The 11,753-nt window shown below is 36.7% G+C and overlaps 1 long non-coding RNA gene across 1 annotated transcript in view; it reads left to right on the top strand.

Annotated features, from left to right (window-relative positions):
- The first annotated feature begins 8,444 nt into the window (after positions 1-8,444).
- The window catches only part of LOC128314868 (uncharacterized), a 61,592-nt gene continuing 58,283 nt past the window's right edge, over positions 8,445-11,753 (top strand). The window contains exon 1 of the long non-coding RNA XR_008297020.1: positions 8,445-8,572. This is a non-coding gene — a long non-coding RNA (uncharacterized LOC128314868). The remainder of the gene's footprint in view (positions 8,573-11,753) is intronic.

The following is an 11,753-nucleotide window of genomic DNA, read 5'->3' as shown; positions in this document are numbered from 1 at the left end:
GAGCACTAATAAACAACATAGAATCCAAAAACAAAACAAAACAAAACAGTAGAACAGATCAATGAGACCAAGAATTGTTTTTTTTGAAAAAATAAACAAAATTGATAAACCTCTGGCCAGGCTTCTTGAAAAGAAAAGAGAGAGGACCCACACAGATAAAATCATGAATTAAAATTGATTTATTACAACAAATCCCTCAGAAATACAAGCAATTATCAGGGAATCCTATGAAAAATTATATGCCAACAAACTGGACAACCTCAAAGAAATGGACATATTCCTAAACCCACACAGTACCAAAACTCAAATGGGAAGAAATAGAAAAATTGAACATTCAGACTCATAACTAATGAAGAAATTGAATCAGCTATCAAAAATTTCCCCAAAAATAAGAGTCTTGGCCAGACCAGATGGCTTCCCTGGGGAATTCTACCAGACATTTAAAGCAGAGTTAATACCTATCCTTCTCATGCTGTTCCAAGAAATAGAAATGGAAGGAAAACTCCGGGACTTATTCTTTGAATCCAGCATTACTTTGATTCCCAAACCAGACAGAGGCCCGGCAAAAGAAGAGAGCTACAGGCCAATATCCTGGATGAATATGCATGCAAAAATTCTGAACAAGATACTAGCAAATCGAATTCAACATCATATAAAAAGAATTATTCACCATGATCAGTGGGATTCATTCTTGGGCTGCAGAGCTGGTTCAGTATTCACAAATAAATCAGTGTGATTCATCACATTAATAAAAGAAAAGATAAAAACCATATGATCCTGTCAATAGATGCAGGACAAGCATTTGACAAAATACAGCATCTTTCTTAATAAAAAACCCCCAAGAAAGTCAGTATAGAAGGAACATACTTAAACATCATGAAAGCCATTTATGAAAAGCCCACAGCTAATATCATCCTCAATGGGGAAAAACTGAGAGCTTTTCCTGTGAGATCAGGAACACGACAGGGATGTCCACTCTCACTTCTGTTGCTTAACATAGTGTTGGAAGTCCTAGCATCAGTAATCAGACAAGAAAAGGAAATCAAAAGCATCAAAATTGGCAAAGATGAAGTCAGACTTTCACTTTTTGCAGACAACCTGATACTCTACATGGAAAACCTGACAGACTCCACCAAAAGTCTGCCAGAATTGATACATGATTTCAACAAAGTCACAGGGTACAAAATCAATGTACAGAAATCAGTTGCATTTGTGTGCACCAATACTGAAGCAACAGAAAGAGAAATAAAGAAACTGATCCCATTCACAATTGCACCAAGAACCATAAAATACCTAGGAATAAACCTAACCAAAGATGTAAGAAATCTGTATGCTATAGAAAGCTTATGAAGGAAATGGAAGAAGACACAAAGAAATGGAAAACATTCCATGCTCATGGATTGGAAGAATAATTATTGTTGAAATGTCAATACTACCCAAAGTAATCTACACATTCAATGCAATCCCAATCAAAATTGCACCAACATTCTTCTCGAAGCTAGAACAAACAATCCTAAAATTTGTATGGAACCACAAAAGACCCCAAATAGCCCAGGTAATATTGAAGAAGAAAACCAAAGCGGGAGACATCACAATCCCAGACTTTAGCCTCTACTACAAAGCTTTCATCATCAAGACAGTATGGTATTGGCACAAAAACAGACACTTAGACCAATGGAATAGAATAGAGAACCCAGAATTGGACTTGCAAATGTATGGCCAAGTAATCTTTGACAAAGCAGGAAAGAATATCCAGTGGAAAAAAGACAGTCTCTTTAACAAATGGTGCTGTGAGAGCCAGACTGCAACATGCAGAAGAATGAAACTAGACCAGTTTCTTACACTATTCACAAATATAAACTTAAAATGGATGAAGGACCTGAATGTGAGATAGGAAACCATCATAACCCTAGAGGAGAAATCAGAAAAAAACCTCTCTGACCTCAGCCATAGCAATTTCTTACTTGACACATCCCCAAAGGCAAGGGAATTAAAAGCAAAAATGAACTACTGGGACCTATTGAAGATAAAAAGCTTCTGCACTTCACAGGAAACAATCAACAAAACTAAAAGGCAACCGATGGAATGGGAAAAGATATTTACAAATGACATATCGGACAAAGGGCTAGTATCCAAAATCTATAAAGAACTCGCCAAACTCCTCACCTGAAAAACAAATAATGCAGTGAAGAAATGGGCAGAAGACATGAATAGACACTTTTCCAAAGAAGACATCCACATGGCCAACAGACACATGAAAAGATGCTAAACGTCACTCATCATCAGGGAAATACAAATCAAAACCACACTCAGATACCACCTCACGCCGGTCAGAGTGACTAAAATGAACATATCAGGAGAATATAGATGCTGTCGAGGATGTGGAGAAATAGGCACTCTCTTGCACTGTTGGTGGGAATGCAAATGGTGCAGCCGCTCTGGAAAACAGTGTGGAGGTTCCTCACAAAATTAAAAATAGATCTACCCTATGACCCAGAAATAGCACTGCTAGGAATTGACCCAAGAGATACAGGAGTGCTGATGCATAGGGGCACTTGTACCCCAATGTTTATAGCAGCACTTTCAATAATAGCCAAATTATGGAAACAGCCTAAATGTCCTCAACTGACAAATGGATAAAGAAATTGTGGTTTATATATACAATGGAATATAACTTGGCAATAAGAAAGAATGAAGTCTGGCCATTTTGCAGCAACGTGGATGGAACTGGAGGGTATTATGCTAAGTGAAATAAGTCAGTCAGAGAATGACAGATACCATATGTTTTCACTCATATGTGGATCTTGAGAAACTTAACAGAAGACCATGGGGGAGAGGAAGGGGGAAAAAAGTTACAGAGAAGGATGGAGGCAAACCCTGAGACTCTTGGATATTGAGAACAAAATGAGGGTTGATGGGGGGTGGAGGAGAGCAGAAAGTGGGTGATGGGCATTGGAGGAGGGCACCTGTTGGGATGAGCACTGGGTGTTGCATGGAAACCAATTTGACAATAAATTATATTAAAGAAAATAGAAATATTGAAAGAGAGACATAACCAGCTCACTAGTTAGAAGAGCCTTCTTGTTACCATGGGCCTGAGATACCTTCTTCCAGTGACATCAGAGCATCACACCACCTGTTCTAGGAAGCTCTCTCCAGATCCCTGCAGGCAGGGGGTCCTTGCTATATAGCAAATCCCAAAAGAATGCCCCCTGCAGGCCTAAGAATGCCTACCTGTCCTGGGAAACACCAATGCAGGCAGATAGACTGAAAGGAGAGACCTAGCCATGGAAGGTGTCCTGATCTACAAGGTCTTCTTTTCTATCCACAACAGAGACACTGGAGCATTTGGAGGTAGAGAAGCACAGATAGAGTGATCCAACCACAAATGGGCATCTGGCCACGGAACATCTCCCTGCTAGATCTGGCAATTCTTTCTTCACTAAGGGGATACCCAGTTCTCCCACCTGAGTAATTCTCCTAAATTCCTCCTCAGGCAGCACCATTAAGAGCCAGTGGGACCCCTAGGGGCACCAGACCAAAATAACAATAAAAGTAAAATAGTAACACCACAATGGCTATGAAAATTAAACTATTAAGGAACTCCAGTCCTCAAAATAGACTAGGATTAGCATGTTACAGTGAGACAGGGTGACTGCCTGCTCAAATGAAACATTTAAATAGGCTCCAGCATCTCCTAACCCAATAGACATTATGTCTAAGATACAACTGAAAATTATCCATCATACTAGGAACCAAGAAAATGAAAACTTGAATGAGAAAAATACAGTCAAATGACAGATGTCATCATTGAGATGAATCAGATGTTAAAATTATCTGATGAGAACTTTAAAGTAGCTGTCATAAAAATCCTCAGCAATCAATTACAAAGTCTCTGGAAACAAATGAAAAAAAGAAAAGTTTCGTGTAAAATACAGAAGTTGTTTAAAAAAAAAGGAAAACAATACAATGCTAGAAATAAATAATTCAATGGGCAGGTTCAATAGTAGAGTGGATATAATAAGGGTTAGAATCAGTGAACCTGAAGATAAATCAATATAGTTCACCCCTTGAAAAAGAAAGAGATGAAGAAGCAAAAGCAGAGAAGAAGGAAGAGGAAGAAGAATAAAAGGAGAAGGAGAAGAGTTAATCAGTATAACCCACCATATTGACATACCACATTGAAGAAGAAAAATTACATGATCCTATTTGTTGGCACAGAAAAAGAAATTGACAAAATTCTACACCCCATTCATGTTAAGGAGACAAGCAAGTCAAAGGTAGAGGGGAATTACCTCAACTATTTCCCTATAACAAATTACTTACAGCTCATATCATATTTAATGGTAAAAGGCTGAATGTTTTCCCCTTAAGATTGGGAATGAGGCTAGCATGTTCACTATCACCATTCTTACTCAATATAGTACTGGAGTCTTTAGGTATTATGGTGAGGCATACAGATAAAAAAGGAATATATAAAAATGTCCCTGGTTGTAAATGACATAACTGTTTACATAGAAGATCCCAAATAATCTACGAAAAAAAAACCCATCCCACACCTCCTATAATTAATATGTGAGTTCAGCAAGGTTTCAGGATATAAGATCAACACATTAAAGGAATCATTTCTGTATACTAACAGTGAATGTGCAGAAACTGAAATAAAAGGAAATACCATTTACAGCCACTCAAAGATAAGAAAATAGGTACACCCTAAAACAGGCTCAGGTTCTGTTTGTTGGTTTTTACAAAATGTTGCTAAAAGAAATTAAAGAAGACCTAAACAAATGGAGAAACATTCTCTGTTTAAGGATTGGAAGATTCAACATAGTAAAGACAACAGTTATTCCCAAGTTTAGGTACAGGCTTAATGCAATCCCAACAAGTTTTGTTTTGTGTTTTGTTTTGTTTTGTTTTGTTTTTACAGGCATAGCGAAGCTTGTTCTAAAACGTATATGGAAAGGTAAAATTCCTAGAATACCTAAAACAGTCTTAGCAAAGAAGAAAGTGGGAGAAATCACTTTACCTGATATGTAGGGTTATTACATAACTACAATATTCAAGGCAGTTTGCTATTGGCAGAGGGATTGATGTATAGATCAATATAAGAGAATAGAGAATCCAGAAATAGCTCCACACAAATATGCCCAACTGATTTTTTACACAAGTGCAAAAGCAAATCAATGGAGGATAGATGAGTTTTTAAACAAATGGTGTTAGTGTAATTAGACATCCATAGACAAAATAATAATCCTAAACTTAAGTGTCACATCTTATACAAAAGTTAAAAAATGGATTGTGTACTTAAATATAAAACATAAAATACAAACCTTTTTAGAAAAAATATAGGAGAAAATATTCAGGATTTGAATTCAGGCAAAAAGTTCATGGTCTTGGTAATAAAATTATAATCCATCAAAGGAAAAATTCACACATATGACTCGATAAAAATTAAAAGCTTTTGTGCTATGAAGATTCATATGAAGAGGATGAAAAAGCAAGCTACAGACAAGGGGAATATATTTGTAAAACTCATATTTGAAAGAGAACTAGTATCTAGAATGTGTAAAAAAACCTTAAAACTCAATGTTAAGACACAACAAAACCACTACAACACAACAGTCTAATTAAAAAAAAATATTCAGACATTTCACTGAAGAGAACATATAGGGGCCAAATAAGAACATAAAAAATTGTCAACACCACTAGCCATCAAATAAATGCATACGAAAACATTAATGAAATATCAGTACAGACCTAAGGAGATAGCTAATTTTTTTTTTTTTAGATGACAATAATGTTGGCAAGAATGCAAGGAAACTGGATCACTCTATATTGCTAGTGGGAAAGCAAAATGGTACAGCCATTTTGGAAAACAGTTTGTAAGTTTGTTACAAAAATAAACATATAACCATACAATCCAATAATTGTACTCTTGGCATTTATCATAGAGAAGTAAAAACTTGCCTTCACACCAAAGCTTATACACAAATATTCACAGCAGTTTAATTTTTAATAGCCTCAAACTGGAAACAGCCCACATGTCCTTCAGCATGTGAGTGGTTTAAAACAGTATGGTACAAGGGCGCCTGGGTGGCTCAGTCGGTTAGGTATCCGACTTCGGCTCAGGTCATGATCTCACAGTCCGTGAGTTCGAGCCCCACGTTGGGCTCTGTACTGACAGCTCAGAGCCTGGAGCCTGCTTCACATTCTGTGTCTCCCTCTCTCTCTGCCCCTTCCCTGCTCATGCTCTGTCTCTCTCTGTCTCAAAAATAAATAAACATTAAAAAAAATGTATGGTACGTACATTCCATGCAGTACTACTCAGCAGTGAGCAAGTGAGTTGTTACCAATGTAGATGATTCTCCGGGGAATTACACTGAATGGAAAAGGCCAATCCCAGAAGGTTGGAAAAGTATGGTTTTATTTATATAAGATTTTTGAAATGACAAAATTTTTTTTAAATGGATAGAAAATGAGTAGTTTCCAGGAGTTGAAAATATTGGGGGGAGGGTGAATAAGGAGGGTAGTATTCTACATACAAGATATTTGGTGGTGATGGAACTCTTCATTGTCTTGACATTGGTTGTGGATAGACCTTCGTTAGTGATGAAGTTGTATAGAATTAAACATATACATGACGATAAGTAGAACTGTGGAAATCTGAATAAGATTGGTGAGTTATATTAATGTCAATAATGTGGTTGTAATATTATAGTATGGTTTTGCAAAATGTTATCATTGGGGAACATCAGGTTAATAGGCATAAAAATGTCCCCTGCCCATATCTGTGTCCTAATCCTGGAACCTGAATATGTCCCCTGAATGACAAAAGGGACTTTGCTTATGTGATTAAGGCTGTAGGAGAGGGATATTTTGCTGAATTAATTACCTAGGCCCAATGTAATCACAGTGGTCCTTATAAGGGAAAGAAGGAGATGGAAGAAGCAGAGATTAGAGTGATGTAATTACTGTCTGGGTGTCCCTAAGCTAAGGAATGTGTACAGTCTCTAGAAGCTAGAAAAAGCAAACAGATTGTGCCCCAGAGTCTTCAGGAGGAATGCAGTTATACCATTATTTTGTTTTTTATCCCAGTGAATCTTCTTTTAGACTTCTGACCCCCAGAATGATCAGGTAATGTTTGTGCTGTCTTTAAGCCACTAAGTATGTGGTCATTTGTTACAAGAGCAATAGGAAATTCATATACTGGGTGCAGTGCATATATTCTCATGTTATTCCTCTGTACTATTCCTTATAACTTCATGTAAATCTATAATTATCTGAGTACAATTTTCAGTGAAGATAGTATGAATCGGATCCCTCTATTTTGAGCAATGCCACTTTGAGTTGTCTTCAACTTATGAAGGTTGGTTGTCATAAAACCAGGACAAAAAGATAATGAAGAGGCAGAAAAGAAATTTCTCCTGTTGTTTGATAAGATTTATAATATTTAAGCTTTTTTGGGGGGGGGATATGTATTATTGGCAGTTGAATAGCTCCCTTTCTATAACACTTCCTGCCTTCTTCCGTCCAGTACAATAATTATGTTGATAAAATAAGGGTTTTGGGGTTCAAATGCCTCTGTTCATACTTCAGCATCACCCAAAGGCTGTGACTCCTTGGACGAATTCCAGGTTTGTTCATTGTAAATTGGAAATGATAGGAGTATCTCTTTCAAAGGACAGTTTTAAGCAAATATTTCTCGGAATGTGATTGTGGTATGTTGGTGGCCAGTTCTGTGTATTTTCCTAAATTCTCCACCAAGAGTCCACAACCACTCTTCTCCCTCTAGGTCCTTATCCTCCAAAAGGTAACCATTTCTGTAGTAGAAGGCTCTGAAGTGGCTTTCAGTGATACTCTCTCCTAATATCCATGCCTTTTTTGTAGTCCACTCCACCAGAGTGTATGTCAGAGTTACTAAATTTTGTTGAATAGAATATAGCAAAATAGCAGGATGTCACTTGAAATATTAAGTTACAAAACAAACAAACAACAACAAAAAAAACCCTGGTGGCTTAAAACTTCGGTGCCCTCTCTCTGGATCTTCTCACCTGCTTGGTCTGGTAATTCAGGCTTCCATGATATGAGCTGCTGAGACATGCATCTAAGGGCAGTCTTCAGCCAGAAGCCAGCATGCACCTGAAGCCCTCAGTCCAAAAGTCCATAGGGAACTGAATCCTGCCAAAAATGACATAAGTGAGCTTGGAAGGAGACCTTTTGCAGTGAAACATTAGGATGAGGTGATTGCCATGGCCACCTCCTTGACTGCAGCCTTGCAAATGATCCTGAGCCAAAAGACCCAGCTGAACCACATCAGGATTGCTGATGTACACAAACTATAAGATAATACTTATTGTTGTTTTAGGTTTCAACAGTTTGGGGTAATTGGTTATGCAGCAATAGATAGCTAATACAATCTACATTCTGTATTATTCACAGGCGTTAAAAAAACAAATAATGACAAAACCAGTTATTTTCCTCATGGAGTAGAGAGAAGAGTAGCAGTCTGAATGAGTCACTTCTTGTCCTATGCAGAAGCTGGAGGTTTCAGAAGTCTACATAAGCATTTATGGTAAGTAGCATGAATATGTGAACAAATGCCTGACAAAACTGCTGAAAGTGTTGTTTTTATTTTAAGAAACTCTTATTAACCCTTATTAAGTCTATTTTTGGTGGGTGTTTATTAAGAGTAACACAATAAAATATTTGAGGCAAGTTTGATGATTGGGAAGGATTGAAGGATAACTAAGAACTGGCACATATTTACAGATCTGCCCAGAACAAGCCTCTTTATTCCAGCTTTCTTCACATTCTCAACTCTTTTTTTTAAACTTAAGAAATTATAGATATTTTCAAAAGGTAAGTTACTTTTCCTTGTGTATGGTAGTGGTATGTGTATTGGGTGTGGGGTATGGTATGTTCCTGAAGCAAGAACATTGGCTGCTTTGTGTGTAAAATGCATGCTGAAGTTAAATATGAGAGAGATTAAAATATGCATTTTTCATCTCCTTTGCTGTGTAACAAGATTTGTCACTGAAATACATAATGGCATTTGCTATAGGTATGTTCTCCTTTATCATGGGGGGAGAAAACAAGGTGATGTTTTTAGATGTCTAAACTACGGTAATTCTGATAGACCATTATTTTCTACCTAGGATCCCACAGACCTAAGTCTGAGAGCTGGACAGGAACTCACTTCATTCACAGTTCATAGTGGTATCTACCTCCTTCAGGAAAAAAAAAATTTACAAAAAGAAAAAGAAGGTTATTCACCCAAGATCCTTCTTTCTTTATTTGTTTTCTTTATGTTGTTAGTATATCACTGATACCACTCAACAAGATGTTTTCTGAAAATAATAATGTCTACCAGTGCAGCAAACACTGATTGCCCTGACTACAAATACAAAGATGAAGATTTTGAAATAGGCTTAAATGTTAACCATAATTTGAGTTAACATCCAAATGTGGCTCTATGCCAATGGCAAGAAATATACAATCAATCAAAGACATCCATTAGATGGAAAATGGATGAAAATGGATGAAGATTCTTCCTTCATCTGTTCTCAGTATTTTTTCCTGATAGCCTGGTCAGGTCCCCAGCCTCTCACTGATTCCATGCTTGGGGTAGTGCATCTGTAGCCTTATGTTAGTGGATGCCGTCATGAAATTTTGTGGCTGAAAGAAGAGTGTCTGAGGGGAGACAGGCTATTCCTTAGTATTCGTAAGACTGTCCCAAAGACCTGCGTATGAACAATGTGAATCAGCAAACTGGGCAATTGCTAAGTGAATTTAGTAATAAAAGATCTCTGTAAAATACCTCCTATGGCTGAGGCTTGGAATTGACATTCTATCTTTTCTGGCACCATTGGCCAAACCAGATCCATAGGTAGAAGACAGTCTGAGCAATGAATCTGGAGAACAGAAGCTGAAACCTTTTTCCTTCCTATTTGATGGTTGGGTTTATAGGAATTTGAAATAGTTCTACAGCTATCAACTATTCACCACTTACTTACAGGAACCATAGGGAAAGAAAAAGAAAATTAACAGTAGTAGCCAAAATGACATTTGAAATTATCTACCAGTTTTATTTACACTGTGTCACAAATAAGTGAGAGTGCTTCTTCAAGTTCCCAAATTTGATAGCAGCCTAATAGGGTAGAGAACATTTTTTAAATTGCCTAATTAATTTACTTTCAGTGCATAGTCTGTATACAGGAGAATCTGAGGCCTTGTTTGAACAACATTCTTATTAGGTGTGTTACATCACACAAATAAAATGGTGTGCTGATGATATAAAATTTAGTGCAACCTAAAGCTAAACTTTGTGTAGACATTTTGTCAATAAAGTTAAGCTAATGAAAATGAAGACAGATCCAATGTAAGTTAATTGAAAATTATAAAAACAATTTTAGTTTCTTCTAATTTATTGTTACTATTATCAGATTTACCTTAATGATGAAATTGTATATAAAGTGTTTAGAGAATAAAGTGAACTTAGTGACATGTATTATGAGGCAGTATAAGATTTTTTTCCATTTACACCAAAGAACTGGTGAATGGTATCCAATTTTATAGCCCCTACAAAATATTTTATAAATTGACTTTTGTCACCATCTTAATACCATATTAACATGATGTAATTATGTTAATCCCCTAATACCACATTAGTATATAATGTATGAGACACTTCCTGTCATTATCACAGATCTACAAGTTAATCTTAGAACCATCCATTTCTCCCTTTCCAGCCAGCCAGGACACAGTGTAGGCCCCATTGAAATGAATGAATGGACATTCATTATCATGACCATTCTAGATCATCAGAGCGGGAGAAAAGAGAGGGAAATGTTATTCCATTTCCTTCTCAATTCTCTTCTTCAAATCTCATTTTATAAATTTGAATAAGCACGTCTCTGAAGGCCAGGCAGTTATGCTGAAACATGTTATTCCCAGATTACTTTCTGTGTGTGCAAAGGCATAGATATTCTATTTCCTATGTGTTTTCTTACGTACTCCTCTTTAAATATGAAGCACCCATCTTCAACATTCTCAGATGGCCAGGTTCTATCTGCCCATCATTTAAAGCAAAAACACCTGCAATACCCTCCCAAGGTGGGTGTAACTGTTTTCTAAATTTTCTAATTTTTTTGTGTGTTGTATTGGTTAAATTTTGTAAAAATAATACTGCATAACAAACTTCTCCAATACTCAGTAAATTAATAATACAATAATCATGTATTATTGCTAATGTGTTTATGGGTAGGTTGGGCTTCAGATGGTGTAGGTAGCATTTCTTTTATTGCAAGTCTACAGGTCAGCACATGTGGCTGTCCTCTTTCCCCTTCTGGGACTATAGGATTAACTATTGTGTGTATTCCTTGTGATGATGACTGAGTTGCCACCCAAATGTGGTTCTAAATGTGGCATAAAAGGCCAAGTAGAATCATAAAACACCTCTTAAAGCCTTTTCTCAGAATTGTCACACTGTCATTTCTGCCCATATATCTTTGGCCAAAGCTGGTCATAGACCAAGTGCAAAGTGAAGAGCCCAAAGTCACATGGCTCCAAGGCTATGATGAGGTAATGGCAAGGCTGTGGATTCAGGAACAAGTGACATTTTAATATATAATATAACCTGTCACTTGCCTCTCTTAAGCAATATCACTGATTATATGTTATGATAGTTATCCGAATGCCTATTTTTCTCTGCTATGTTAGTACCTAATTTCATTGATTATTTTATTTGCATGGTG

The sequence above is a fragment of the Acinonyx jubatus genome, chromosome A2 (genome assembly GCF_027475565.1).
Source record: "Acinonyx jubatus isolate Ajub_Pintada_27869175 chromosome A2, VMU_Ajub_asm_v1.0, whole genome shotgun sequence".
Classification (NCBI taxonomy): domain Eukaryota; kingdom Metazoa; phylum Chordata; class Mammalia; order Carnivora; family Felidae; genus Acinonyx; species Acinonyx jubatus.
This window is presented reverse-complemented; position numbering and strand designations above follow the sequence as displayed.